The sequence below is a fragment of the Protopterus annectens genome, chromosome 14.part0 (genome assembly GCF_019279795.1).
Source record: "Protopterus annectens isolate FY-2018-M chromosome 14.part0, PAN1.0, whole genome shotgun sequence".
NCBI lineage: Eukaryota > Metazoa > Chordata > Ceratodontiformes > Protopteridae > Protopterus > Protopterus annectens.
The window spans coordinates 903,762,947-903,789,582 of NC_056748.1; the positions used below are offsets into that span (position 1 = coordinate 903,762,947).

The 26,636-nt window shown below is 44.2% G+C and overlaps 1 protein-coding gene across 6 annotated transcripts in view; it reads left to right on the top strand.

The window, feature by feature from the left end:
- IDE (insulin degrading enzyme) overlaps nucleotides 1-26,636 on the top strand; it is a 3,524,264-nt gene that overhangs the window by 218,041 nt on the left and 3,279,587 nt on the right. The window lies entirely within an intron of this gene.

Below are 26,636 nucleotides of genomic sequence, written 5' to 3' on the forward strand. Positions count from 1 at the left end.
CTAGTGTTTCTGGGATGCAGATCAGACACGCACAAAAAATATGTGCCTTCCTTCCCAAGGAGAAGGTTCTCAGTTCGTCCAGTTACTTCCAAACCCTCTTCTCAGAAAGCCATTGATCTGCAAGGGAGATGCTAAGGACTTGAGATTCATAACTGCCAGCATTCCTTTGCTCCCCGTGGCCAGACTCTGCTTGCAGAAAATCCAATGGTACTTTAAGTCTGTGTGGTTGCAGCACTGCCACTTCTTGGACACCGTGATTTCCTTCTTCCCTTATCTCAAGAAGGAGCTTATCTGGTGGAAGGGAACAGGTCTCCTCTTCAACAGGTTCACACAGACACCTCGGATGAGGCCTGGGCGGGGGGAATGGACAAGATCACATTGAATTTAGGGGGAATGGCAACACCAGTTCCTGAAAATAGACATCAGCCTGGAAGAAATGAGGGCTGTTCTGCAAACTCTTCAGATTTTCGCCCAGATTTGAAAACTAGGACCACTTCAAGTGACAGACAGCACCACAGTCTTGTGGTACCTAAACTAACAGGTAGGCATTAGGTCTTTCCAGCTGTGCAGGTTAACACAGCAGGCATGGAGCTTGGTGACAGCCACATACATCTCTTCTCAGGACAGTGTGCTTAGTGGACTGTTCATCACTCCCTGGAGGGCCCCCACGAGTTGTGTTTGAACAAAGACGTCTTCCTGAACATCACACTTCAGTGTGACACTCCTCAGACCTCTTTGCATCTCTGTGCAACCGTCAGCTCCCCCAGTTCTGCACCAGAGACCCTTGTCCTACAGCCTGGATGATGCATGCCTTCTGTTTCCAGTGGACAGGGAATTTCCTCTCCGCCTCCTCTCCCAAAAGTGCTTCGCAAGACACAAAAGGAAACACCTAAACTTCCCTTACTGGCTCTATTTTGGCTGAGGCAACATTAGTTCCCCCTGCTATTTCACTTGGAAAGGGGAAATTAAAGGAGAATTCCTTTCTAGGTAACCCTTCAAGAAGGATATCTGCTCCACCTGTATCTTCCATCTCTCAGCCTGACCCTATGGATGATATGATTTTATTCCCTCAGACAACTTTTCTCAGAAGAGGTTGTATAAGTCCTCCAAGAGGCTAGAAGACCCAATATTAGAAAATCTTACACAACAAAGTTGGAAAGGTTTTCCTTGTGGTGCTGCAAGTATAGTCAGAGTCCAGATTTGGCACAGGTCCCTACAGTATTGCAGTACTTTTGTGAACTTCTTTGTTGAGGCTTAGCCTACTGTTCTATAAAAGCATACATCTGATGTTGTTAATCTTCTTTCCATTCATCACTGATGGGTTCAGTTCTGAGCCCTCGAAACTGAGTCAGCCTTTTTACCAGGCTCGCACCAGCCAAAAAACCTCTTGAGCTAAGTCTCAACCCATAATGCCCTTCTCCCTGTCACCCCAGATCTTGTTTGCCGTTTAGCCGTAAAACCGTGTTTTAGCTGAGCTCACAGCTAAGCGAAACTTTTTTGAAAAATTTTGGATATCTTCATACTTTATTTATAATGAGAGTTGAGTAGAGAGGAATAATGACCTCTTTTTTCCTGAATGAGAACCCTTTTATGATGAGGTGTGCCATGTAGAAGGACTTCCTGACTACTGTGATGATGTGACTATCAAAGGAGAAACTACTGCTCACCTGGGTCCCAAGGTCTCTTATCACATTCGGTGTTAAGTAGATTGCTGTCTCTCTGGTAGTTCATGGGTACAGTTTTTACCAAAGGGGTTGACACTGCACTTTTTGGCATTGAGTTTGAGACCATGGCTCTGACACCAGGCATCTGTTTCAGCGAGGTCCTTCTGTAGGATGTCCACATCATTTGAGGACTTAACTATGGCTCCTAGTTTGCAGTCATCTGCGAACTTCGTTAGCCAGAGGCCTTCTGTGTTCGCCTGTACTTCAGAGAAGTAGATATCAAACAGGAGAGGTTCCAGGACGGAACCCTGTGGTACTTCACTTGTCACTTCTTTGAGATCAGATTTGGATTCTGCAACTTTTACAGTGTGGGTTCTGTCAGTGAGCCAGTTGGCAACCCATCTTGTGACAAAGGGATTTATACCTAGTTTAGTGAGTTTAGCTGTAATTCCAGAATGGGGGATGGTGTCGAACGCCTTGGCAAGGTCAAGATAGGCTGTGTGAACCATCTTACCCTCATCTACGGCTTTGGTGACTGCCTCAAAGAAGTTGATCAGGTTCAGGAGATGTGATCTGCCTTTCACAAACCCAAACTGGGTGGGATCCAGAGTTTGGAGGTTACCAATGTCTTTGTTTACGAGTTCCATGATACGTTCCATAGCCTTGCAGACCAGGCTCGTCAGGCTAATAGGTCGATAGTTCCCGGGATCGGTGTTGTCGTTTCCTTTGTGGAGTGGGATAACTGTTGCTGTGCGCCATTCAGTGGGCACAAAGCCTGATGTGAGGCTATTATTGAACATGGTGCTCAAGTGGGGAGTCAGTTCATTCTGAAGTTTGTGTAAAACGCAGCCTGGGATGTTGTCCGGTCCCATGGATGCTGTGTTTTTGGCTTTAGAGTGTGCAGCTTATACCTGCGTAGTTGTGATTACAGGGACTCTGCATTCTTCCTGTATAGATATGGGCCCTTTAGGGGGTTGAGGGGGGGTAAAGTTAGCACTGAAGCTATCTGCCAGGATGTTGGCAATATCAGTTGGTTCTGTAATTTTCGTGCCATTGTGCTGTAACTCAGAGCAGATCTGGGTGTTGCCATCTAGATTCTTGACATAGCTATAGAATGCTTTGTGGTTGTCCTTATAATTAGTGGATGATTTTGTTTTCGTAGCTAGCTTTGGAGGATCTTATAAGGGATTTCAGCTTCTTACTGAGGCTGACCAGGGAGCTCCTCCACTCATGGGATTTTACTGTATTGCAGCAGTTTCTTCCTTCTGTTGTACAGTTTGTTTATGGCAGGGAACCACCAGATTGGCTTCATTTTGTTGGAGGATTGGTTCTGTTTGGGATAGCACGCTCCGTGCACTTGTGCAAGTGCTTATAGAGTGCATTTGTGTAGGATTCAGCAGTTGTTAACTGTATTGTCCATCTGCATGGGTGTCATGAAGTTCACCACTTTTGTCCTAAGAAGCATGAAGTTGGCTTTGGAGAAATTTTTTACCATGGTTTCCATAATGGGGGTGGGGCGGGACTTCAAGGGTGATTAGCTTATGGTTGGATCGTACCAATGGGGAGTTAACTTTAGGTGTGGAACACCGGTCACTCATGTTGGTATTAACTAGGACTAGGATATTGTTGCCCCTGGTGGGGGTGTGGATAAGTTGATCCAGGGCATTGGAGTTTGAATTCCAGAAAGCGTTGAGCTAAGGAGTTGGTACACGAGTAGTTTTCCCAGTTAATGGTGGGGTAGTTGGTTTCCCCCCTATTAGGGTGTTTGGTTGAACCCTAATATTTTCCAGTACCTCAAGAAAAGAGGAGTGGGAATCCTGGGACATGGTGGGGGATCTGTAGCAAGCTACAATTTGGATTGCAGTTTTGCGCAGAGTTAGTTGCACTTGGATAACTTCAGATGCATTATGCTGAGCAACTAGCCTAGAGGTGTGAATATCCTTAATGAATAGGGACACACCTCCGCCTTTGGTGTTTCGGTCCAGGTTACATGGCCTGAAAGTGTGGTATGAGTTATAGCTTGGTAGTGCAGGGGTGCTCTCTGGAGCCCTGAACCAGGTCTCAGCCACTGCACAGATATCGATGTTCTCCATTTTAAGGAGTACCTCGAGTGAGTGCATTTTGGGATTTAGACTTCTAGCATTACCCTTGGTTTTTGCTTGCCTGTTCCTGCTACGGTGGTGGATTTGTCATTTGATCCTTGCCTAAAAAAGACACTATAAGGGCAGCAAGAGCCTTAGCCAGTGTCCGGAATCCCAAGGGTGACAGGTGCAGGCCATCTGTGGCAAAGCATCGTGGTCTGTCGACCATGCCATCCCAAGCAGACAGATACTGAATCCCTTTAGAATGACACCAGAAGCTTAGCCAGTTATTGAAGTCAATCATTTTGTCCTTGTACTGCGGTATCATTCTGGGTGATGGCAGAATGCTACTCAGGGCTAGGGTCATACCTGCCTGGGCTACAAGATCGGAGAGCTCTTCCATGTCTCTGTTCATGTAGTCCAGGGAGGTACATCTCGGGTCATTCACACCAACATGGACAATGACAGAGTCATATTTGTACTTGTGGAGTGACCTCAGTGCGTGGGTTATGTGGTGGATCCTGGCACCCGACAGACAGCTGACAGTAACCTTCTTGTTTAACTTGGTGAGTGGGACATCAGTGTGCCTGACTATAGAGTCACCTATGACTAGTGTGTTGGGTACATTGTTTTGCCTTATTGGCTGTGGTTGAGTGGCACACTTAGTCTGTGGGCTGTCTCTCATTTGGGTTGTGTTGGGGGATGGAGATTACTTGTGTTTTTGCTTTGGAGTTCTCTGTTGTTTAGACAGATTATTATTGAGAGCCTCCCCAAATGTTTTTGTGTTACTGTGTGTGGATTTTGTTGGTGTAGATTTAGTGAGACTGTGGTGAGTGTGGTGTGGTGCAAATGTTTACCTTCTCCTCATGACTGTCAAGTTCAGTCTTGGTTGGAGTGAGCTTTATCTCCAGTTTGGCTAGATAAGTGTCTCTCTCACAGGTTGTAGTGTTGGGTGGTAGGAGGAGAGGGTTGTCTGTGTAAATGAGGCAATTTCTACATTGCCTCAAGATGCCCAGATTTATCAGATAGACAAGAGAGATCATTGGAATCTGACCCTTGGACATGCCTGAATAAAAAACTTTTTTCCTCTAGATAAGTGAGTACAAGAGCTGTTTTTCTCTAAGCAAGTGAGAAAAGTAAGTACAAAAACTGTTTTCCTCTATGTAATGAGGAAGGTTGGGTGCTATAGTAATTAGTAGCTTATTTAGTGCTTACAAGTTCTGAACAAGTGTTGAGCAGGAATAAGCAAATTTAAGTGCTAAAACTAATTATCTGTATCTGCACCAGACGAGTCACAGGAAGACTTGGGGAGCTCAGAAGTTTACATACAGTCCTGGATACAAATCTGTATCTGGAGCACTAGTTACAGGAAAGGTAGGAAACAGGCTTACAGTTTTCTGTAAAAAAAAAAAAAAAAAAAAGTAGCTAAAACAGTAGTAAAAACAATTCACATGCAGTGCAAGCTAGAACACTTGAGTATGTAGCAATATTAGACCAAACACAGTTTAAAAAATGCAATGAAATTAAAAAGGACTAAAAGCAAGTGCAGAACGTTTATTAGGTAGAATGTGGTAAAGAGATGGGACTGGGGAAGTGTCCCAGATCAAATCTACAGTGGGGCGGGCATCTGCAAAAGCCACCAAATTTAAACTACAAGCCAGAAATAGAGAGGGTGGGTGGGACAAAACAGTTTCAACAGAGATCTAAGCAACAATTAACAGTACAAACTCTAAAACCAAAAAAATATATACTTGGCTATGTATATTTGCAGATAGATTGGAAGACAGTCTCTCAGAGCACAGGTTCCAGCAATTAAATGCAGGCTGTTAGTAACAGGTGTAATTTTATGCAAGTGATCTTTGAGTTAGATAACACACAAGGTGTAAAGACCAGTTATACCAGCTGAAGACACGGCAGATAATAGGGGGAGGTGGGACAAAACAGTTTCAACAGAGATCTAAGCAACAATTAACAGTACAAACTCTAAAACTAAATGTCTTGGGTTGCAGGTGCACCCCCACCCTCCAAACTTGAAGTACTATTGCTGAAGTGCAATTCCAGTGAAAATATTACGAAGGCTTCTCTGCAAGCATGGCTTTTCTTCAAATTAAACGCAATGTATGTCTTGACTTTCAACATAAAGACTTAATGTTAATGCCTTTATATACTGAGTTTTTTTTTTTTGTTTAAAGCGTGCACACTTGCAGAGGCCTGTCTAGCTAGCCCAATTTTCCTAACTGCAATCCTGTAAGACCCCATTTCAGACTCTTGTTGATGAGACACTACTGGGTTTTGTACCTCTCTCTGAGTAGCAAGGCAAAATTTTTAATTTTTTATCTATGGCTTTTACGTCCAACTGTTTTTTCCCCCAGTTTCATCTGTGACCAGTCAATATTAGACTATTTTTGTATGGCAATAGCTATCCACTTCCAAACTAAACTGCACTACCCCAGAATTAGTTGTTGTTGTGTCTTTCGGCTTTTCTCGGTTAGTGGTTGCCACAGCGGAACTCCGGTCCACTAATGATTGGCAGTTGATTTTTACGTGCAGAGTTGCCAGCCCTGACGCACATCCCTCAACGAAGGTACGCCCATTCACGCATGTCTCCATGCAGAAGGCGCTCTAGCTGAGAGTCGAACCGGACAGTATCTTACTGTGAGGCGACAACGCTACCGCAGCACCATTAGTAACACCAGAAATAATTAACTTGTGCTAGTTTAGTTCCCCCCTTGAACTGTACTACCATTTACTTAACTGCAGTTCATCTATTCTCTTGGTACTCTCTCAATATCACTTAGCTACAGTTTGAGTCAGTTGATTGTTTTTGTTTGAATTGCCCATCTTCCAGAATCTGGTTGAGAGACCTGCCAAACACTCCCACAGGACTCCTCTTGCAATTAGTCCCTACCCTCCTCCCCCACTAGGAATTCATAACACAGAAGTTATATAAATGCTTGTATTCTCTGTTATCTGATTGTTTTGCAGCCCACAACCCCTCCTAAGAGCAGCTAACCGGTCTCTGCCTGCTTTGCTCCTCACCCTGCCCCCAATTCCCACCCACCCCCGGTGGTCCTACCTTTATTAGAACAAACCCCTCCCATCATTTTTACCATCAACCGCAACACTACTCCCAACTCTAAATCCACCATCTTCCCACTACTACCCCTCCTCTTCTGATAACATGAATAAGCATACCATACTTACACTCATTGCATACCCTCTCCTTGCATATCTTACATCTTAACAAAACTCTCATTATACCCCCACTCAACCACTTCCACTGTACAACTATTCACTCCATCACTCATGACTCACCCTCACTCTGCTCCTCTTCCACCAACTCAAGAACCATCCTTATTCATCCCCCACATATTCTATCAACTAAAATACTAAAACTAAATGCATCCCTACAAGTTAACAAAAATAACCCTTCCACCACATCTGTTACCGACTGCACCCAATCATAAAGTTTCCCTTAAATGGAAACTCTTTCACAAACTGGTAAAACTAATAACCTCATGCATATCAAAACTTGCCCTCAATGGAGACATCCACCCCAACCCTGGTCCCTCCATCTCCAACCCCACTTCTAATAATCAGGCTAAACAGCCACATCTCCCAAATCCCAGCCAGTAGAAAACCAAATGACCTCCTCCTGCTAAGCCGAAATATCCGAAGTATAGCCAAAAAAGTTTGCAAACTCCATGCCCCCCCCATAGACTTATACTCTCCATATATAATCATCCTGACAGAAACCTGGCTAATGCCTCACATTACCAGTGAGCAAATCCTCCCTAATGGTTACAACATACTAAGACTAGACTGACTAAACAAGAAAGGAGGTGGTATAGCTGTAATATTTAAACAGCATCTAAATGTCTAGATTCTAATCTCACCAGCCCCCCAAATTGCCAATTAAGAAATAGTATATACCAACCTGAAAATAAACCAAAATAAAACCATCAACATAATAGGATGCTACTTCCCACCTAGCCAAAATACCCCTCGATTAAAAAACCTCCTAAGCTGGACTACCCACCATCTCCCTCAAGAGACCATCATTTTAGGTGATTTCAATATTGATTGGCAATCCTGTTGCGGCAACCATCCCCAACCCAGCATCTAAATCTTCATGGCTTTCACCCAACTAGTCCAGTCACCAACCAGAATAAATAAAAACTCCAACAAGCACACTACCCTGGATTGGATACTAGTCAGCAAGATTCCCCAGTCCTATATAGCAGGCTGCCTGTCAGATAGCCTCAGTGATCATTCATCAACATTCCTACTCAAAAAACACCTATACCAAGTTAAACCAGTCATCTACAGTCAAATACGTAAAAAAAAGTACACTTTAACCCAATCACATTCATCTCATTCCTCAAAGAATGTAACTGGCACCCTCTAAATTACCTCAGTCTAGATGATGCAGTCCAATTTTTCACTGCTACTTTCCTAAGCATCCTAAATAACCATGCCCCCATAAGACTTACCAGAACCAAAGCCCAACCCTCCCCATGGCTACTGAAAACCACTAGGTCAGAAATGAAAAACTGAGATAAAGCTTGGGAACACTGGCGCAAAACCAAAACCCGCTCAGCTAGACAGAAATTCCTAGAACTACGCAATAGAGTCAAAAAGCTAATAAAGGAGGACAAAATCCAATAGTGCCAGTCTGCCCTCAACTCCTCCCAACACAACCCCAAATAATTCTGGACCTCCATAAACTCCATCCTCCACCCAGGTAAAATCAATACCCCTACACCTAGGTAAAATCAATACCCCTACACCTAACATTCCTCACTCCTCAGAAAATATTGCTACCTCATTCAACACGCACTTCACACAAACCATATTATCATTAGGTAGACAACACAACCCCCCTCCCCTACACCCCACACCTTCACCCAGTAATCTCCCCACACTCTTCTCATTTTCTCCCATTCCTACCTCCAACATAAGAAAACTCTTAACTAAACTTAAACCCACAAAATTAGCAGTAGACAACCTCCCAAGTGAATTCCTACAAATTGCAGCTGACGCCAAAGCCTACACAGTATCCATCTTGATTAACCAATCTCTGTCAGAATGCTACGTCCCTACACTATGGAAAATAACACACATCATTCCCCTTCACAAAGGCAGCCCCTCCACAGATCTAACCAACTACCGCCCCATAGCGATTCTATCTCCACTCTCCAAATTACTAGAGAGATGCATTCACTCTCAAATCTCAGACTACCTCCTTACTAACAACATCCTTTCTAATACTCAACATGGTTTCCGACCAAACCATAGCACCACCACTGCCTTACTCTCTTTTACTAACACTGTCCTTCACCATAAAAACAATGGCCATCTCTCCTCTGCTACTTTCCTAGACCTATCTAAAGCATTTGACATGGTTCCGCACAAACAACTCCTCTCTCTACTCCATAACGTATCCTTTTCTCAATCAGTCACCAACTGGTTTCAGAGTTACTTGTCTGACCACCAGCAATCTGTTGTATGTCAAAATGACACATCTCCCCAACTACCTGTCTCTATTGGTGTTCCCCAAGGCTCCATCCTTAGACCCCTACTCTTCTCTATTTTCACCAATAATCTAGCCTCTGCCACCAAATATGGCACACTCGTACAATATGCAGATGACTCAACCATCATCTGCTCCGCCCAGTCCCTACCCGAATTGCAAAAGGTCACCCAGCATGCCTTTTCCTCTGTTGAAACGTGGCTATCCGATGCCCAGTTAATACTCAACCCAAACAAAACTAAACTCCTCATCTTCGAACCCACCAAACATACTCAAAACAACTCTCATTTTAACATCACAGCAAAAGACAACACCACTGTCCACCCAACAGATCACACCAAATTGCTAGGAGTTGAAATAGAGAATCTCAGATTTGACATTCACATATCCATGAGCATAAACGAAGTCCACCAAAAACTAGGAGCCTTATATAGAAATAAACAACTCCTCACCAAAGCAGCTAGGATTTCAATTGCAATTTCACACCTTATCTCCACCCTACTTTATGCCTCTCCAATATATACCAACCTTTGGCAATGCGATCTAAATAAACTCGACACCTGCTACAACAAAATTGCCAAATTCGCCACCGGGGCATCTAACCACAGTCACCACTGTCTCTCACTTACAGAACTAGGCTGGCTAGAACTCCCTCACCTCCTTCAGTGGTATCAACTCACACTCACCCACAAACTGGTTAACCATCCTCTAAAGGTCCCATCCCTCTAGTATCTACTCCAACACTTTTTCACCACCAGACCACTACCATCCAGCAACAAAAATCAGTTACAGGTTACTAGAGCCAGTAACACTGCTGGAGAAGCACTGTTCTCCAGCGCTATAGCCAAATTATGCAACACCCCCCCAATAACCTCTCTACCATATCGCACCCACTTCAAAGCTTTACTTAAAGCGCACCTAAAAACATGCTGGTTATGCCCTTGTACCTCTCCCGTCTAACTTCTCCCACTCCATCTACCTCTCTTCCACCCCACAAACTACCTTTGATTACAGCAAGCTCTGATAACTTCCATGCCTATCTACTTATTATATGGCAGTAACTTCTTACTGTAACAATTGTTAATATCTGCTATGACTTTGTGGATAGAACAGATGCTAGTTATCTACTGAATGTTCTATGGTCTTCATCTGTAACTATGTTTGTAATATTTTAATTGCTAGGATTCTTCATCTGTAACTATGTCTGTAATATTTTAATTTGTGGAGCTTTTCTCCCCAGGCCTCCGCTGAAAATGGACCTGCATCCAGTCGGACATTCCCGGTCAACAAATGTAAATAAATAAATATACTCAGCTCTGCATATTTGCAGATAGATTGGAAAACAGTCTCTCGGAACAGGGAGACAAACAGTTTCAACAGAGATCTAATCCGCAATTAACAGTACAAACTCTAAAACCAAAAAAGTATATACTTAGCTCTGTATATTTGCAGATAGGTTGTAAGGCAGTCTCTCAGAACACAGGTTCCAGCAATTAAATCAGAAAATATGTTTTTATTGAACAATTGATTAATTGATTTTTTTGGAGGGAAACTGAGATATATAAGTAGGTTCACATTTTAATTGCATGTATATTGACAAAGTTGATGACGAAAACGTTGTGAGAGCGTTCTGTTGCTTTCCTATTGCTGCACTCTTGTGGATTATTCAATAAACTGTTGGTTTCATATCCTAAGGACTGGATTTATTTGCGCTTGTGGACTGTGACTCTCTGTTTGTGGTCCAGCAATTAAATGCAAGCTGTTACTAAAAAGTCTAATTTTATGCAAGTGATCCTTGAGTTAGATAACACACAAGCTGTAAAGACCAGTTATACCAACTGAAGACACTGCAGGAAATAGGGGGAGGTGGGACAAAACAGTTTCAACAGAGATCTAAGCAACAGTTAACAGTACAAACTCCTAAAACCAAAAAAATATACTCAGCTCTGTTTATTTGCAGATAGATTGGAAAGCAATCTCTCAGAACAGCGAGATAACAGTTTCAACAGACATCTAAGCAACAATTAACAGTACAAACCTGTTACCGCTGGTAAACTTTCAAGTACCATTGTTGGTACGGCCATTCCTCCCTTACCCTTGTGGTATTTCTTAGTGCCATATTTGGTATTGTCTCTCCTGTTTATCCTATTAGCTTTGACTTTTATTCAGGTGTTTACCTTCTTTTCTCTACATACCAGTATATTGTTGCTGTGACTTTTTTGAAAAGATTGACTTTATTCTAGTTGGATTATACAGTTGGCCTGTGGTGTCTTTTCTATCAAGATGTCTGATAAGGAGAGGGTACTTCAGGTTTTAAGCAATGACATCATGTAATAAGGGCAGGTTACCTAATAGTGATTCTCATGATGGCTATGTATACTGTTTGGGAGTGTCCCACCTTTTGGTGCAGCCTCCGTGTGACATTTGTCAGTTTGTCAACGCAAAAATAAACTAATTCTGAAAGGGTTACTCAAGTCTCCCTTCTCAGAGGCCGTTTCTGCAATGGAGGTCTCAACCCCTCCTACTAAGGACAAAAAGAGATCCCACTCTGTTCCTTCTTCACCATTGGGTGATCAGAGCAAGCCTAGGAAATCAAAGGTCCCAAAGTGATCTTTGACGGCTCCATCTTCCTCGGCTCCGACCATCTCGAAACCTTCTATACCAGCACCTGTTTTGGCACCGCTCCTGCCTCTGGCAGTGATCATAGACCTTACTTGGCCTATTTCGACTTCGGCACCTGTGGCCACTTCAGCTCAGGGCATACCTTCGAGTACTCTATTAGCTTCCATTTTGGAACCAGCCGTTTCGGCTCAGAGTGCCACTTTGGCACCGAGCGGTATACCGACCTCACTGGATTTGACCCCTTTACTTCTGGTCTCAAAACTAGAGACTTCAGTACCAGCAGACCTTGCACCACGGACCTGATACTCCCCTTCCATAGATCCGTTTCTGGGCCAAGCGTATAGCCCCTTCATCAAATGTCCTTACTCCTCGTCAGGAGTATCCACTAGATCCACCAGGAACCTGTTGGAACACGGTGTGGTGCGTCTTGTAGACCAGCTGTTGTTGGCCAGGGGGATCCCCTCTCTTTTTAAGACACAGCCACCTGAAGGACTTGGGTTGTCTTATCCATGGACTCCATCTTACACTCCTCCTTCGACCATGTCTGTTCCGAAGCCTTTTGCTCTGACATCCTTCTTGGAACCCATCACCTCGGCACCTACGGTACATCTCACTCTGGCTCCGAGTTTGTCCCTTTGGTTCCCACTTAACTGGTTCTTCATTCTGGGGATTGGGGGATGGGTGTGTTGGCCTGAGGTACCTAACCGCCTCCCTCCTCTGTTCCATCCTCTGCGCTGATGGCCACGTCCGCATCGATCCTGCTTGAGGCTCCATCTGTGGAGGCTGGTTCTTCGGAGTGGGGTGTGACCCCAGTTACGAGGTTGTCTTTCTCTGTTCTGGGCCTCCCATCCCACTTCAGGCAGACCTGCCTTCCGCGCGATGGAGAGGGCTCTTGTTTCTGGTACTCCTTTGATGCCGGAACCTCAGTTTTCACCCCCTGAGCTTCAGCTCTCACAACCCCCCCCCCGGGACACTGGGCAGAGAAGCCGCAGGACACCCCTGTTCAGGGTCCCTGCTCTTCCGAGTCCTCCTCGGAGACCCCCACTGAGGAGCCCCCTCGAAAGTAGACGTGCAAGAGGAAGCACATGGACTTGCCTGAGGAGTCTTTAATGGAAGACATGGATTACGATGATGAAGGGTCACCTCCTGATTAGGTCTCCTTCAGAGACATCCTAGAAATGTTGAGGCAGAGAGGTGACTGGAAAGCCCTCCAACCCTTCATCTGAGGAGTCAGTGTTCCTGCAGGCTTTTCATGCCAGGCCTTCTACCTTTTGGGTGACCCCCGCCTGCCAACGAGCTTGTCTTGCAGTGCGCTTGGAGGAACCCTGATTCCAATGAGGCGATCCCACAGAGATCAGACAAAATTCTTTCCCCTTCCGAGGAGACCCCGCATTGGCCAAAGGGTTATCCGTTTATGCTGTGGTGGTGGCGGGAACCGCAAAAAAGGAATTGGCTGAGGAAACTCCCGCTGTCCACCCGTCCAACAGGGAGTCCCAGTTGGTGGACAGACTGGGGAAGCGTGTCTTTGCATCAGGGACCTTTGCTATATGGTCCCTGAATTACTTTGCACATTTTACGAGGCTCCAGAGAGACTTTATCTCAGAACTCTCTGGGACGCTCGCAGGACAGTTGTCGGACGAGGTCAGGGACAAAGTGGCTTTGCAGCTTGCAACCCTGGAATCAGTATCCAATTCGTCCATGAGGTTGCTGTCACATGCAACCAAAGGGGCAGCTAAAGCAGTGGGTTCAAGCATTGTTATGAGGCGTCATGCCTGGATGCGCATTTGTGACCTCACGGATCCCTTCAAGTCTTCCTTTCTGAATGCTCCCATCGAAGCTTCATCCCTTTTTGGCTCCAAAGTGAAGGACATGCTAGCCAGTGCAAGCAAGACTGAAAGACCCTGTCTGCTGTAGGCCTATGGTTTTCCAACCCTCAACGTACCTTCTCCAGGAATCAGAGGAGTGGAAAAATGTGTCATAAGAAATGTCAGGGTCCTTTCCGTGCTGCACGTGGTGATGATACCCCCAGAGGCAGAGGGGTTAATAATTGCGGAAGACGCCCCTATAGAGGCAGATGGGGGTCCTTGTAACCAAGGCTCCAGGGACTCTTACTCTGGACAGCCTTATCAGCACTCCTGAGGAGCAGCCCGATTGGTTACCTCTGGAAGCAGTCTGGGTTTTTTTTCTCTGTGCACCAAGCTGCCTGGCAATCTATCACCACCGATGATTGGGTGCAGAGTATCATTACCAGAAGTTACACCATTCATCTTTCTTGTCAACCAAATTTTCCAAGAAAACTTCCCGACGTTCCACCCAGTCAAAGGGAAGAAGCAGCTTCAGATATTATAAAGCGGTGTCAAAAATGAGTCCTCCAACCAGTCCCACCAGACCAGCATGGATCCGCATTTTATTCGAGATTCTTTTTGGTCTCAAAAAAGACAGGGGACTGGTGACCCATTTTGGATCTCAGCAGCTTAAACAAGTCTGTCACTCAAACCAAATTCCGGATGGTCACGGTTTAGTCCATTCTCCCCTTTTTAAGAGAAGGCAATTGGATGTGCTCCATAGCACTGCGGAATGCGTATTACCCACATCAAGATAAACAAATGCTCCAGGTGTCTGCTTCGCTTTTGGCTAGGAGCCAGTCATTATCAATTCCGTGCCCTGCCATTTGGGGTGTCTACAGCCCCTAGAGTGTTCACGAAATGCATGGCAGTGGTAACAGCTCCCTTGAGACTAAATGGATTCCGCGTGTTTCCATATCTGGACGACTGGCTCCTTACAGCCCCCCCCCCCCGAGCATATTCTGGTAACACCACTGCATTATACTCTCTCTCTGTCAAAATTGTTGGAAATAACGATACATTGGGAGAAATCAAACCTTACCCCTGCACAACAAATAGAGTTAATTGGAGCAGTGTTCAGTACTTGGTCCTGTCTGGCATCACTCCCATTTCACAGACTCGATTGAGGCTTCAGCTGTGGGTGATACTCTCTCAAACAAAAAGTCTCAGCAAGGAAAGTTCTTCAGGCCCTAGGATCTATGGCAGCTTCAGTCCCAGTAGTATCTCCCAGCAAAGCTGCATATGCGGACCCTGCAGTAGCTCCTCCTTTGTCAGTGGTTCCCGAACTACCACCCCCTCAATTACCAGATTTGCATAACCAACTCTTGCAAACAAGATCTCCTTTGGTGGATGAGACCAGATGCAAAACTTTGGAGTTGCCCATTTCAATCCCCTCCGCCTACAGCCAATGTGACCACGGATTCTTTCAAGATCGGGTGAGGGGGCCATTTCCAGCGTAAGACTGTTCAAGTCACATGGTCCACCTTAGAGGCCCACCTGCATATCAGTGTTCTGGAACTGAGAGCTGTGCTGTTAGCGTTGCAGGCCTTTCATTCAGCTCTTCCTTCTGGGGCAATTGCAATTCAATCAGACAATATGTCAGTGGTCTGGTATATCAACAAGCAAGGAGGAACCATGTCCTACCCCCTAGGTCGAGAAGCCATGAGAATTTGGCAGTGGGCGATAGCTTCCATCCGCTTTCTGATAACAATGCATATGCCGGGGAGCTCCAGCATGATTGCGGACAAACTGAGCAGATGCATCCCCATGCCTCACGAGTGGTCTCAACCCTGAGGTGGCGACAGAAATCTTCAGCCATTGGGGCCAGCTTTGCTGCGATCTTTTCGCCTCCCTGTTGAACAAGTGCAGCAGCTATTTTGCCCTACCTCCCACGGAGGGCAAGTCACCGAGGGAAGCTCTAATCTACGATTAATCCACGGGACTTGTTTACGCTTATCCCCCCATCCCCCTAATTTCTCAATTTCTAAAGAAAGCTCTTTGGTTGAGATACAATGTGATCCTCATAGCCTCATTTTGGCCTTGACAAGTTTGGTTACCCTTCCTTCGGCCTCACCTAGTGTACCCGCCATGGATTCTGGAACCTCTACCAGATCTGGTTACTCACCCCCAAGGGTGGAGTCACCCAGATCTGTCCAGTGTCAAGCGGGCAGCTTGGTTTCTCCACTTCCACTAGTCGCCAGGCAAGCTAATTTCTCCTCGCCTGTTTGTAACATTATTCTGGCCTCTCATAAACCATCCACCAGAAGACTATCAGGATAAATGGAAAAGGTTCTCCATCTGGTCCAAGGATAACATGGTAGACCCGTACTCTGCTCCAGTTACTGCAGTGCTTCATTATTTGGCTAAGATTTTTGATAATGGAGCCTCTGCCTCTACCGTACGAGTACATCTAGTAGCAATTTCCACAATGGTATAGATGGCACTCATCTCTTTACACTTATGCAAAGCCTACCTCAAAGGGACCTCTCATATCAGGCCTCCTGTCACAGCCTGTGGAACCTCTAGTCCTTCATTCTTTGACCTAAAAATCTTCTGAACCTGCTGCAAAGTTTGACCTAAAGTTTTTGCCTTGGAAATCCTTGTTCATGGTAGCCATCACATCTGCCATCACATCTGCCAGAAGAGTTTCGGAGCTGCAGGCTTTGTGTATAAAGAGGCCTTATCTGGTATTTCATAGAGACATAGTATCACTTAGGACGAATCCATCCTTTCTTCCCAAAGTTGTTTGAATTCCCCATTAACCAGACCATTGGTTTACCAGTGTTCTTTCCGAATTTTGCCAATAGAGGAGAGTATTGCCTTCATTCCTTAGACGTACACAGACAGCTTATTTTACCTAGACAGAACCAACCTATTTAAATCTGAACAGCTTTTCATCTACTTTTCTGGGCCCAGAATAGGAGAGGCTGTTTCCAAGGTTACATTATCAAGATGGCTAAGGGACTGCATACTTTTCATCTATTCCTTCAGTAATGAGCCTATGCCAAAAGTTAAAGCTCACTCGACTAGATCTGTGGCAACAGCTATAGAATTCCATTCCAGGGCTTCCATGGATGATATCTGCGCAGCAGCTACTTAGGCTAAGCCTCCTACTTTTATCAGTCATTACAAATTGGACTTGGTCTCCTGAGGGAGAGCTGCCTTCAGCTCAGTGGTACTCAGGAATGTTCTTCCATAAGGGCAGCCCATGGACCTCACAGTAGCTTGAGATTCTGTCCCATCAGTGATAAATGGAAAGATTAACATCATCAGATAAAGTTGTCTTACCATAATGTTCCATCTGTGGTGTTCATCTTCTTTCATTCATCACTTCCCATTGTCCTTCCCTCTGCAAAGGCTCCTGGGGGATGCTTTGGGTGTAAGTGGTGCCTTAGGGTATTTGTGCAGAAGTGGAATCTGCTTTACGTCCTTTTCTCTAGCAAACTCGATTTTAGGTAACTGGGAGAAGGGCATTTTGCATAGAGACTTAGCTTGAGAGTTTTTTTGGCTGGCATGAGCTTGTTAAAAAGGCCGAGACTGTTCCGAGGGCTCGGAACTGAACCCAACAGTGATGAATGAAAGAAGATGAACAACACAGATGGAACATTATGGTAAGACATAACTTCTTTTTTTCTGTTATCAGTGTCTGCCTCCCTCTTAGCCCTGCACTTAAGGTTAGTCCAGAAGTCAAAGTTTTCCATGAATTCTACAGGTTGACCTCCCAAGGAAACCCATCGCTCCCTATTGGCATCTTAATTTTGTGTTAGAAAAGCTTACTCTGTCTCCCTTTGAACTGGGTTCTTCAGCCTGTCTAAAATTCTGTACTTTGAAAACCATCGTCCTCTTGGTCCTCACCTCTGCCAGGAGGGTTTTTAAACTGCAAGCTTTCATGGCCATTCCTCCTTTTCTTGTTTTTCACAAAGGCAGAATCATTGTCAGAGCTAGCCCATCTTTCATGCCTAAGGCAGTGAATGCTGTCTTTCACTCAGGCTATTCATCTTCCCACCTTCTTTCCTAATTCTCAAAACAGGAGGCAAAAGATCTTAGCTTTTCTAGACATTTACAGGCAACTCAGATTTTACCTGGACAAAACTGAATCTATCAAAGACTAGCTGTTTGTGTCTTTTTTTTTTTTTTTTTTTTGTCCCGTAAGGTAGGACAGCCAGTCTCCAAACAAACTCTTGAAGCCTGGATTTCAAAGGCCGTCTCTCTCAGCTACTCGCATTACGGGAAGACTTTTCATTCCTGCCATGTCCAAATTGGCAGTGATTGCTAGGAACATTGCTTCATCCCAGTTTCTTCTTTTTTGCAGTTTGCATTTTCTCACAACAGAACAGAACATCCTGACAGGTTATCTGAGTAGATCCAAGACAGACCCTCATGAATAGATGTTGAACAGAGAGGTTTTCTTTCAGATTGTCTGCCAGTGGGGTAGCCCCCAAGATGGATTTTTTTGCCTCCATTCTGAGCAATCATCTCATTCTGTTTTGCTCCAAGATTCCTTGCAAGGAAACCTGGAGAGCATGGATTTCTTTTCAATCCCTTTGAAAGGGAAATTCTTATATGCCTTTCCTCCCTTTCATAGAGCCTCCTGAAGATTCAGAAGGACAGTTGCAAAGTACTTCAGTGAGCCCCTTTTGACAAAGACAATATTGATTCTTGTTTTCAACTTTACCAAAAGCATTACCCCTCACCATGGACTTTGATACATAGCAGAAGGGCTGTCTAAATCATCCAAATCTGAAAACACTCGGGCTTACCAGTTTGGATGATGGGCTTTTAATTCATTTTAGGCACTTTTATTCAGAAGAATTGCTACAGGTAAAAAGGAGGCTAGAAAATCATGTATTTCCAAATGGAAAGATTTTTACTTGATGCTATAAGAGAACTGCAACCCTTTCATTAGGGATACCTTAATTCCACAATTTTTTGTGAGCTGCTTGGTTTATACTTCAGTGAAAGTACGTTTGTCAACAATTTCAGCTTGTCTACCTAAGGATCCACCCCTTTATTCACATTTTGAGGTCAGATATTTTTATTTATTTTTATTTTATATTTGTTGACTGGACTAGTCTAACTGGATATATGTCAATTTTCAGTAGAGGCCCAGGTAGATGAGCTCAGAGGAAGCAAAATATAATCACATTATACAAAGATTAATTTGTATGTTGAACATTGCAGGTAAAGAAACGGGGAATAATCACAGAGGTCGTTTGTTCATAGCATAGTGCTAAATATACAAATACAATTAATACAATACAAATGTAGTTGCAATACAACATGTAAAAAGATAGCAGCTGAGTTCGATAATATATCAGTAAACAAGTTGACATAAAGAAGGAAAACAAAAAGTAGGAGCTATAATAATCAGTATAAGAGTTAAAAACTAGTCTACATAAAGAAATTAAGAGGATGTAAGTAAAAAAAAAAAGTCTACAAAGATCTAGGTCAGTTGTTATTAAGAAAAGGAACAAGAATACTGAGAAGAGAGTAGGTAGATCCAAGTAAGAGCGGTGGTAGATCAGTCAGGTTTGGTACAGGGGCACAACCAGTGTGTTCTGAGAAAAAGTTTCAGTTTGTTTTTAAAGAGTGATATAGAGGGAACAGAGGAAAGTTCGCTAGGAAGAAGGTTCCAGGATTTTCCAACATCATTAAAGAAAAGAGAGTCTCCAGCCCTGTTGTTTTACGTAGATATTTACAAGAAGTCTATGTGATGAATGTAAGGTCTTTAGATTGTTGTAGGGGATAATGAGGGTAGATAGTATAGGGGTATTGGTAGGATGGTAAATGGTTTTGTGGGCAATGGTAAGTTGGTGGAATTTAAGCTGATTTTGTAATTCAAGCCATCCTAGTTGCTTTAGGTTAATACAGTGGTGGGTTTTGAAAGGGTTACCTGTGGCAAATCTGGCTATGCTATTGTAAGGTTGTTTTTAGAGAGATTATTGTATATGGGTGAGGCATAGAGGACAGTAGAAATTAGGTGAGTGTGAGCAGTAGTTATTCTTGTTGCAGGAGTGAGAAAGGGTTTGATCCTGTAGAGAGAGCCCAGTTTTCTATTAACAGATTTTAAGGTATTATTAATATGGGTGTCAAAGTTAAGGTTATCTGTGGTGATACCATGTAGTTTGGTAGTTGGGTCTGAGGATATAGGAGTACTGTTATTGGATGCTACTGTGAAGTCTATTGGGGGGGACTTACAAGTAAGAGTGAAAAGGAGGAGTTTAGTTTTTTGGGGGGGTTTAGAAGGAGACATTGTCGAGTAAACCATTGTTCAACTGTGTTAAAGACCTTTTGGGTAAGGGAGTGAAGTTCAGATATTGATGTGGCTGAGCATATAAGTGTCTAATCATCTGCATATTGTATGCGTGTAGCTTGGGGGATTGCTAGGTGAAGGTCGTTGATAAATATAGAAAATAAGAGAGGTCCTAATATGGACCCTTGGGGGATCCCTATGTTGATGGGTAGATAGAATGTTATGCCAAAGCACGGCCTGTTGTCTGTTATCCAGATAGGATTGGAACCATTTTATAGCTAATGCATCTAGTGACAGAGATTTGAGGATTTTTATAAGTATCTGGTGATTTACCATATTGAACGCTGTAGACAGATCTATAAACAGTGCAGAGGAAAGCATATTGAGGTTGTGGTTTTTGTTGATACAGTGAGTGAAGGAAAGGAGGGCAGTAGTAGTGCTGTGGGAAGGTCTGAAACCATGTTGAGAGTTGGAAAGTAAGTAATTTTGGATTATGTGGTCTAGCAGTTGTTTATGGATGCATTTTTCCATGATCTTTGCTAGGGGAGACAGTAGGGCATTGGGACAGTAATTGGAGAGTTCAGTGAAGCTACCTCCCTTATGAAGGGGGATAATATGGGAGATTTTCCATATGCTAGGGATGTGTCCTTCAGTGATTGTTCTATTGATAAAAATGGAAATGGGGTAGGCAATAGATTTGGCTGCCTTTTGTAGGTATTCAGCGGGTATCTGGTCTGCTGAAGGAGTGCATGGTTTAAGTTTTTGTTTGAGAGCAAGAATATATGTAGTTGGGACTGGTTGGAAGAGAAATGGAGGGGGTGGGTTAGTGATATAGTGGGATATAGGCAAGTCCTGAGTGGATAGCTGACTGGCAAAGTTTTGAATGGCCTCAGTGAAATAGGTATTAATGGCACTGGCAGTCTGCTTGGGATTCTCTTGGTCTGTGCCTTGTGGGTTTGGTGTGATGGATTGACCTGGGTGTAATAATAAATACTTGCCCAAAACTTTTGTGGTTGATTATGGTGGGTCTGTTGGAATTGTAGGTAGTAGATGTTCTTCATTCCACATTGCTGCAGTCCTAACCATTGGGTAGTCCGCTGTCCAGTCGGCCCGAATACCAAAGTATATGGCTGACGTCGGTCAAGGCGCATTAGACTGACGTCAGGACGTCAGGGTACTAATGCGCATGACCGACGTCATATCCTCAGTCTTTTTTGCCGCATGGTCCGATGCAGAAGCAGTTTTGCGAGTGCAGGTTGGCGTTCTGAAATTTTCTGAAGTCGGAGTTTCAGACCGAATCAAAGTTGGCTAAGTACCCCGTTGGGGAATATTTTGGTTTTTTCTTGCCTCAGTATTTAACCGGATGTCAGAAAAAGTGAATAACTGTATTTCTTGTGGGAAACAGATACCTCATAGGGATTACCATACCTTGTGTATACCTTGTTTAGGGCCTGAGCACGACGTTGTTGGATGCCGCTCTTGTGCTAGATTTAACAAACACACTATTAAGAGAAGGTTAGACTGTGCCAGGTTAGTTTTTGGGAAGCGTTGTAATTATAAAATGCCGTCGGATGCTCCGACGCCCGCTTCGTCCAAAAAGCGCAAGGACAAAGCAGCAAAGCCTAGAGTGGAAGAACCGGCAGTCCCGGACGTCGGTTCTTTAGAAGGCTCAGTGGAGCCGGAGGTTTTGCCAGGAGTTTCTTTGGAGTCTCAGGGAGAGACTTCACTGTTACAGGATGTGTCCTCTCAGGAGGTAGGCCAGGCTGAAGGGGCTTCTCAGGTGGCTGTTCTTCCCTCTCTTCCTAAGGTGGTTAGAGCCTCCCCTTCTGTTTCCAAGGCTTCTTTGAGAGGCAGGCCGGGTTTAACTTCAGTGGGGGTTTCTCCTAGCTCTTCAGGATCTTTGCCTAAGAAACATATGCTTAAAATGGCAGAAGATTTGATTACTATGATTAGAGGTTCTATGCCCCCTCCTGATAAGAGGCCTAGGGTGGAGCCTGAGTTTGAGAGTTTTGAGCAGTGTTCGGAGGCTTCTGAGTCTTCGGCTGAAGACTTGCAGGAGTATCCTCATTATTCTGATTCTGCTGTGGATGATTCTACTCCTTCAGCTTCTCCTCCTGAGGATTTTTCTTTTTCAGAGACTCTGCATTCCATGAGGGAGCATTTTAAATGGGAAGGTCAGGATTTCTCTGATTCCAGGAAGAGGCTTAGGGAATTCTTGTTTTTACCCCAGCATAGGCCTTTAGCTATACCTCCTGTTCTGAATGTGGTGGAAGATGTTTTTGCAGAGGCTTCCTGAACCCTGATTCTTTGCCTCCTGCCCCAGTTAAACCGGATAGGTACTATAGGGTGCCTGAAGCTCATAAGTATCTTTTAAGAGTCCTAGGGCAGACCCGGAAACTGTCTCTCAGGGGCCTAAAGGGGTTAAGGCTTCTGTTGTTAAAAATCCTGTTCCTCCTGATAGAGGCAAGGGCTTTGGATAGATGGGGAAAGAAAGTGTATACTTCTTCCACTTTAGCCATGAGGGCGTTGAATTGCCAGTTTCACATGTTAAAATATCAAAATTATCTCCTTTCACAATTGAAGTCTAAGGTGGATGCTCTGGCGGAAGGTATTGAGTGTAAAGAGTTGCAGGATTTAGTTCATGTGTCTGAACAGGTGGGTAAGCATTCATTGCAATGTGGTTTTGATGCTGTGCAGGCCTCCTCGAGGGTGGCTGCCACTGGTTCTGTTCTTCGTAGGCACGCCTGGTTGAGGGATCAGAATTTAGCTGAGCATGTTAAGACAAGGATTTTGGATGCTCCTTTACAGTCTGACGTGTTGTTTGGTTCGCCTGTGGAAGCAGTTTTAAAGAAAATGGAGGACAAGGCTAAGTCTATGCAAACTGTTAAAGATTTTTGCAGGTGCAGCCTCCAAGTTTAGTAGAAATTGGCCTACTAAGGGATGGACATATCCTGCTTATGATTCCCAGTCTAGGGGTAGGTCTAGACGTGGTAGGGGCAGAGCTCAAGGTTCTTTTAGGCCCAGAACAGGGAGTTCACCTGCTCAGACTTCTGGTGAGGGCAGGGGTCAGTCCTTTCGTAAACAGACCCAATGACCTGCCTTTTCAGCTGCCAGTACATTCTCGTCTGGCAGCACCTTTGGGAGGAAGGCTGGCTCTTTTCAAAGAAAATTGGGATTTAATTACCCAAGACAGATGGGTTTGGATATCATTCACCACGGTTACAGGTTTTATTTCCATACCTTGCCTCCTTTCAAAGGCATGCCAGACATTCCTCCTCTGCAAAGAAAAGAGGCTCACAAGCAAATTTCTCTGTTACTCCAAATAGGGGCCATTCAGCCAGTCCCTGTGCCAGAAAGGGGCCTAGGATTTTATTCTCGCCTGTTCCTAGTACCAAAGAAGGGGACACGTGGAGACCAATTTTGGATTTATCTATCCTCAACACTTATCTGGACATTCCCAAGTTCAAAATGTTGACGTTACAACAGCTTTTACCTCTGCTGGGCAAAGATCACTGGATGGTAACTTTAGATCTCAAGGAGGCTTACCTTCATGTGCCTATCAGACTAAGTTGCAGGAAGTATCTGCGTTTCGAGCTGGAAATTCCCATTATCAGTTCTCTGCATTGCCCTTTGGCTTATCTACTGCCCAGAGTATTCACAAAGGTTCTGGCTCCAGTGATAGCTTACTTCAGGCTAAAAGGAATTCAAATCTATCCTTACTTGGACGACTGCCTGATTCTGGCTCAAGAAAAGGAAGACCTTTTACAGCATTTGGAATATGTGATAGCAGTGCTAAGATGCCTAGGGTATTCTGTGAACGAAATAAAGTCCAGTCTAGTACCCTCTCAAGACATGTGCTTTCTGGGTGTGAGACTGAATACAGCAGCCCAGATGGCCTTTTTAACCCCGGACAAACAAAAGAATCTCTCCATTTACTTCCATCAACTATCTCTTCAGTCCGGGCTGACTGCAAGGACAGTCCTTCAAGCCTTAGGGTTCATGGCATCTTGTATTCTGGTGCTTCCCAATGCCAAACTGCATATGAGGAAGCTGCAATGGTATCTCAAAATGTATGGACACAGCACTGCCAGGATTTGGACACTGTCATTCAAATAATACCTTGCATTCAAAAGGAATTTTTGTGGTGGGCTCAGGAATGTCACCTAAACAAGGGACTCTCTGTGACCCGCCAGAGGCGAGTCAGATTCTAACGACAGATGCCTCAGACATTGCTTGGGAGCTCATCTAAATGGAAAGTGGATACAAGACAAGTGGCCTGCCAGACTACAGCATCTACATATCAACATGAAGGAGATGTTAGCAGTCCAGTTTGCATTAATGGCTTTCAAGGAGTTACTTCTTCCAGGGCAGGTGTTGATTCTAACAGACAACACAACTGTCATGTGGTACATCAACAAACAAGGGGAACACATTCTTACCCGTTATGCAGGCAAGCAATGATTTTATGGGAGACTGCGCTCAGCTTGCAACTAACTCTTCAGGCAAGGTTTCTGCCGGAGCACAGAACTCCTTAGCAGATGTGTTAAGCAGACAAATCATGGATCCCCACGAGTGGAAACTGGATCTTCATGTATTTCGGAAATTGACAGTGTCATGGGGAACTCCAGACATAGATCTGTTCGCTTCTCCACTAAACCACCAGCTGCCAAAGTTTTGCACAAAGAAGTTTCATCACACAGCTTGGAAAGTGGATGCTCTTTCTTTCAGTTGGAAAAATCTTCATGTGTATGCCTTTCCACCTCTGCCTCTTCTCCCAAAGGTGCTCCTAAAGGTCAGACAAGACAAGCCAAGGATGATTTTAATAGCTCCAGATTGGCCTCGGCAACACTGGTACCCATTACTGAGGAGTCTGGTAAGGAAGCCTCCATGGCCTTTACCTTTGATTCCACACCTGTTGTCTCAGAGGGACGGTCACCTGCTCAATGTCAAGCTTCACTCTCTTCATCTAACAGCCTGGCATATTCTGTTTTGAAACACAGCAGGTCTCAACTTCCTCAACAAGTTTTAAATGTGATTATGGAAGCCAGAAGACCTAGTTCAAGGAAAGTGTACGCAGAAAAATGGAAGAGATTTTTATTTTGGAGTGCAGCAAAGAATTTGGAGATTTCTGAGCCTAATTTGAGTGTGGCTCTTCAATATCTTACTGAGTTATTGGACAAAGGTTTGTCTTTCTCTTCCATTAAGATTCATGCTGCAGCAATTTCAGCTCACTATGATTGTGACCCACCATTGTTTTCGCATCCTTTGTTCAAGCAATTTCTTAGAGGGCAAAGAATATAAGACGCCCACATAGAGCTCCTACTCCTGCTTGGGATCTCAATTTTGTGTTGGAGAAACTTACTCTACAACCTTTTGAGCCTGCGGCTACTGCTGAATTGAAATACTTGTCATGGAAGACTGCTTTTTGGTTGGCCATTACTTCTGCAAGAAGGGTTTCTGAATTGCAGGCCCTTATGGCGGTAGAGCCTTTTTTGATTTTCCATAAGGATAGGGTATCATTACGTACTAATCCTTCTTTTATGCCTAAGGTGGTTTCTAGTGTGGCTTTAAACCAAACTATTCATTTGCCTACTTTCTATGCAGATCCCCAAAATAAGGGGAAAAGATTTTGCACACTTTAGATGTGCACAGGCAGTTGCGTTATTATTTAAGCAGGACTAAGGATTTTAGGCAGTCTCAGCAGTTGTTTGTTTCTTTTGCTTTGAGTTCTCAGGGCAAGCCTGTGTCAAAACAAACTATTTCTAAGTGGATTGGGTTTTGCATTGCATTTTGTTATTCCCATCATGGCAAGGAGATTCCAGCTGGGATTAGGCCTCATTCCACTAGGGCTACTGCCACTTCAACAGCATTTCTAAGGGGTGGCAACTAAGGATATTTTGGAGGCAGCTACTTGGAGTTCAGTGCATACTTTCTCTAAGCATTACCACCTTCCTCTCTACTCTAAATCTAGGGCTGGTTTTGCCACAGCTATTTTGCAAGGCATGTTGACAGCTCCTGCTTCCTTATGATTTGCCAGCCTCCCTTACCTCTGCTTTGGGATTCTACCCAATGGTTAGGACTGCAGCAATGTGGAATGAAGAACATAGTACAGTTTTGTACCTACCATAAATGTAGATGTTCGAGGATCCACATTGCTGCAGTCCAATTTACCCTCCCTCCTTCTCCTCTGTGTTTAGGGGTGGTTGTGTGGGTGAGATTATACTCTTGTAATTTTGTATATATTGTACATATTTTTGGTGCAGGAGTGTTTGGTGTTTTTGGTTTTGGCTTTGTCTTTTTAGGGTCTTCTGACATCTGGGGCAAGAAAAGACTGAGGATATGACGTCGGTCATGCGCATTAGTACCCTGACGTCCTGACGTCAGTCTAATGCGCCTTGACCGACGTCAGCCATATACTTTGGTATTCGGGCCGACTGGACAGCGGACTACCCAATGGTTAGGACTGCAGCAATGTGGATCCTCTAACATCTACATTTATGGTAGGTACAAAACTGTACTTTTCTTTTGTCAGACAGTACTGCTTTTTTAGTTTTGTTTCATAGTTGCCTGAAGTTTTGTTGATCTACTGGGTTTTTAGTTGATCGAGATTTGTTCCAGTATTTATTTCTGAGTTTGATA